This window comes from Neovison vison, chromosome 13 (assembly GCF_020171115.1).
Source record: "Neovison vison isolate M4711 chromosome 13, ASM_NN_V1, whole genome shotgun sequence".
Taxonomy (NCBI): Eukaryota; Metazoa; Chordata; class Mammalia; order Carnivora; family Mustelidae; genus Neogale; species Neogale vison.
In genome coordinates, this window is record NC_058103.1 from 84,553,560 (window position 1) to 84,558,726 (window position 5,167).

Genomic DNA, 5,167 nt, shown 5'->3' on the forward strand with positions numbered 1-5,167 from the left:
GCAGAGAGAGAGAGAGAGGAGGAAGCAGGCTCTCACTGAGCAGAGAGCCCGATGCGGGGCTCGATCCCAGGACCCTGAGATCATGACCTGCGCTGAAAGCAGAGGCTTAACCCTCTGAGCCACCCAGGCGCCCCCAGAGAGAATTTTTTATATTCAGTATGGTACTAATGTATTAAGTACATTATAAATGATTGCCCCAAAATGGAGATTTTTAAAAAGCAGCTAAAAAGTAGAATATTTCTATTTAAATATCTTCCAAGTGAATCTATGCATCTCTTTGGGTATGTACACCCTATTGTGGACTCCACTGCATAGAGCAGCACTGTCTAGAGAACTCTGCAATGACAGGAATGTTCTTGATTTGCACTCCAGTATGGTAGTTGCTGTCCCCATGCAGCTGTTGAACATTTTGAAATGTGGCTAGTGCAACTGAGGACCTGAATTTTTTATTTTACTTAATTTTAATTTTAGTAGTTTAATACTAATTTTAATTACTAGGTGTGTGTGACTAGTAGCTACTGTATTGGACAGCATAAATCTAATCTAATGGTTCTCAGACTTGACTGTTAGAGTCACTTAAAGAGCATTAACAAAATAAACTTCCAAATTTCACCCTTGATCCTGAATCAGAATCTCCTGAGATTGAGCCTTTACGAAACCATTATGATTTCCTTCTGTTTCTAAACCATTACCCTTAAAATTTAGAGCTTTCTTTGTTTTTACCTAGTGATTTAGTCTATGTGCCAAAGAGCCTCAGAGAGAAAAGCAGATCAAAGAGGGGAAAAGTGCCAAACTTAGATAGTTGTGATATTTCATTTTGATTTTCTATGTAAACTTTCATTTAAGGAAAAGATACCTAGAGTTAAAATAAAAAGCCATTGCTTTTGTTTTAAGATTTTACAATATTCTAGGAGGGTAGTAGCTCTGAAGGCAGTGAACAAAGTGTTTGGTTATGAAAATACAAGGCATTTGGAATTAGGAAGAAGTTACTTTGATGAAGTCTTTTCTGTACTTAGAGTAGCTGGGCACTACTAGGAGAAACAAATCATACAACCAGGCAGATTTTTACAGTTTGCATTAAAATTTAAAACTGGAGCACCTGGGTGGCTCAGTGATAAGCATTTGACTCTTGATTTCACCTCAAGGTGTGATCTCAGGGTTGTGAAATCAAGCCCTACATTGGACTCCACATTGGGGGTGAAGCCTGCTTAAGACTCTCTCTCCCCCTCACCCTCTGCTCCACCCCACCCCCGTGAGCGAGTGCTCTCTCTCTCTCTCTCTTTCTCCCTCGCTCCCTCTTTAAGAAAAATTAAAACTTCAGTACAACAAAGAACTCCATTAATAAAAAGATATCCAGAGTTAGGTGGTATGATCATATCAACAATTACAGCTTCTGAATTTTCTCAAAACTTCCAGAAAACTGTATGTACTAACCAGGATAACAAAAGAAAAAACCCAAAGTTTAACAAAACAAAGCAGCAGGAAATCTCCCATGAACTCCCGAGTATGGACAGGTATATTCAAAGCACCAGCAGCAGCAGGGTTGTGCAATGGAAGTGGTGGAAAGTGAAAGGGGATACCAAGTAAGAGTTGCAGAACTGGAGGCGCCTGGGTGGCTCAGTTGGTTAAGGGTCTGCCTTTGGCTCAGGTAGTGATCCCAGAGTCCTGGGATTGAGCCCCACGTCAGGATCCTTGTTCAGTGGGGGAGCCTGCTTTTCCCTCTCACCCCTGTTCCTGCTATCATTCTCTCTCAAATAAAAAAATATATTTTTTTTCATTTTTTAAAGATTTTATTTATTTATTTGACAGAGAGAGATGCAGTGAGAGAGGGAACACAAGCAGGGGGAGTGGGAGAGGGAGAAGCAGGCTTCCTGCTGAGCAGGGAGCCAGATGCAGGGCTCAATCCCAGGACCCTCGGATCATGACCTGAGCTGAAGGCAGACACCCAATGACTGAGCCATCCAGCCACCCCAAATAGAATGTTTAAAAAAGAAAAATTTGTAGAACTGAGAAACTGCCAACCACCCCCAAGTGGGAAGAAACCCAACTCAATAGAAAACCTGGACACTCAGGACTGAGGATTACCAGCTGATCAAAGTCTTCACATGCTGTGAGCATGAGTGAAAAACTGCTTAGTCTTAAGAGAAACAAGGTGCTGGCAGTCTAAGTCCTCTACATTCTTATAAATAACCGTTAAATACTGCCTTCATTACAGAAAAAGCCTCACCCACCCCATGGAAAACTACTAAAAACAGAAACCAGATTGAGAATGGCAGTAATACCATTACTGGGGTAAGAGAGAAAGTTCAAGTTGTATGCATGAGTGATATATAACCTTTTGTTAAATTCAAAATGGTTGAAAGACCTAAATGTGAGACAGAAATCCATTAAAATCCTAGAGGAGAACAAGACAGCAGCCTCTTTGCCATCGGGTGTAGCGACTTCTCACTAGACACCTCACCAGATGTGAGGAAAACAAAGGCAAAAATGTACCAGGACTAGTACATAGAAGATAGAAAACTGCACAGCGAAGGAAACAATCAACAAAACTAAAGGCAGCTTTTGGAATGGGAGAAGATATTTGCAAATGATATATCAGTTGAAGGGCTAGTATCCAAAATCTATAAAGAACTTCTCAAATTCAAAACCCCCAAACCAAATAATCCAGTAAAGAAATGGGCAGAAGACCAAAAGACACTTTTCCAAAGAAGACATCCAGATGGCTAACAACACATGAAAAGATGCTCAATCTCACTGATCAGGGAAATGGAAATCAAAACCACAAAGAGAGACCACCTCACACCAGTCAGAATGGCTAAAATCAACAACACAGGAAGCAATAGATGCTGGCAAGGGTGTGGAGAAAGGGGAACCCTCCTACACTGTTGGTGAGAATGCAATCTGGGGCAACCACTCTGGAAATTAGTATGGAGGTTCCTCAAAAAGTTAAAAACAGAACTACCCTATGATCCGTCAATGGTAGAGAACAAACAGAGTTGGTGGGAGGGAGGTGGGTGAGGGATAAGTAGATGGGTGTTGGGTGATGGGTATTAAGGAGGGCACTTGATATGTTGAGCACTGGGTGTTTTATGTAAGTGATAAATCACTAAATTCTACTCTTGAAACCAATATTACTCTATATGTTAACTAGAATGTAAATAAAAATTTGGAGAAAAAAAATATTAGCAAAATGCTGCATTTAAAGATGTAAGTACATGAGAGTACTGACGACTTGACATTAAAAATAGAAGAAGTAGGGGCGCCTGGGTGGCTCAGTGGGTTGAGCCGCTGCCTTTGGCTCGGGTCATGATCTCAGGGTCCTGGGATCAAGTCCCGCATCGGGCTCTCTGCTCAGCAGGGAGCCTGCTTCCTCCTCTCTCTCTCTGCCTGCCTCTCTGCCTACTTGTAATCTCTCTCTGTCAAATAAATAAATAAAATCTTTAAAAAAAAAATAGAAGTAAGTCTGAGCTATGAAGCTAAAAACATTTTCTTGACCCATCCCTGTCCATTTGACAAGCACCTCCCCCAACTCATTTAAAAAAGAACATTACTGTGCTGGTTAATTTTATATATTAATTTGGCCTAAGGGATGCCTGGATAGCTGGTATTATATAATTTCTGGGTATATCTGTGAGGGTGTTTCTGGAAAAGATGAGAATTTGATTCAGTAACTGAGCAGAGAGATCTGTCCTCACCACAAAGAGATCTGTGGGTGGGCTTCATCCAGTCCACTGGGGGCCCAAATGGAACCAAAATGTAGAGGAAGGATTATTCCCCTCCTTCTCTGAGCGGGGATGTCTATCTTCTCCTACTCTCAGATTTTGGAGCTTCTGGATCTTAGACCTTTGAACTCGGACTGAATTATACCACCAACTTTCCTGGTTCTTTTGCAGACTGCTGATAGTGGGACTTCTCAGCAACCGTAACCACATGAGGCAATTCCTATAATAAATCTCATGTGGGGTGCCTGGGTGGCTCAGTTGGTTAAGCATCTGCCTTTTGACTCAAGTCATGGTCCTAGAGTCCTGGGATGGAGCCCCACATCGATCTCCCTGCTCAGTGGAGAGTCTGCTCCCCCCTCCCTAACACTCCCCCTGTTCATGCTCTCACTTCCTCGCTCTCTCTCTCTCTCCCCCTCAAATGAATAAATTAAAAATCTTAAAAGATAAAAAAAAATGAATCTCGTGTGTGTGTGTGTGTGTGTGTGTGTGTGTGTGTGTATTCTGTTGATTGTGTTGAGAAAAATGTAATTTTTAAAGGGGCAAAATATTTGGATATTTCTCCAAAGAAGATATGCAAACTTCTAATAAGTACATGAGAAGATGCTCTATGTCATTAGTCATTAGGGAAATGCAATTCAAAACCACAATAAGAAACTACTTTACACCCACTATGATGGTTATTAATAAGATGCACATGTTGGCAAAAGGATGTAGAGAAATTGGAACAAATACAGGCAGATCTCACTTTGTATGGTAATGCAAACTGAAACCATACAAAACATTCTTAAGGGCGCCTGGGTGGCTCAGTGGGTTAAGCCACTGCCTTCGGCTCATGTCATGATCTCAGGGTCCTGGGATCGAGTCCCACGTCGGGCTCTCTGCTCAGCAGGGAGCCTGCTTCCCTCTCTCTCTCTCTCTGCCTGCCTCTCCGTCTACTTGTGATTTCTCTCTGTCAAATAAATAAATAAAATCTTTAAAAAAAAAAACATTCTTAATAATATGGGAAAGATTGTGATTGTTCATGGTCTTTACAAATTGTCGTGGAAACAAACTCTAATAAATGTATAGGGAAATGAAAATAGTGAAACTAACATTTATTGAGCACAGTATGATTTATAACATTAGAAACATTAAAAATTAAAGTGTTCCATTTATTTTAAGAAACTTAGAAAGAAAAAAAACATCAAGAGTGCTTGCCTTCTCTGTGTAATTTATAGTACAAAGTGAGTCTCTTTTCTATGCCTTAGCAAATTGTCATTCTTTTAAGTTTGAATCAGCTCCCAGCATTGTATCCTTTGTGTTTACAGTGTTGTGAAATACTTCCAGGAGTTCCTTTCATGTGAAGTTTTGTGCCAGCATTGTTTTTTCCAGGATGTTAGCCATAACCACTTATTTATTTCAGTAAGTGTGTATTCACGAAGTTTCTCTGACTGCGTATCAAGATT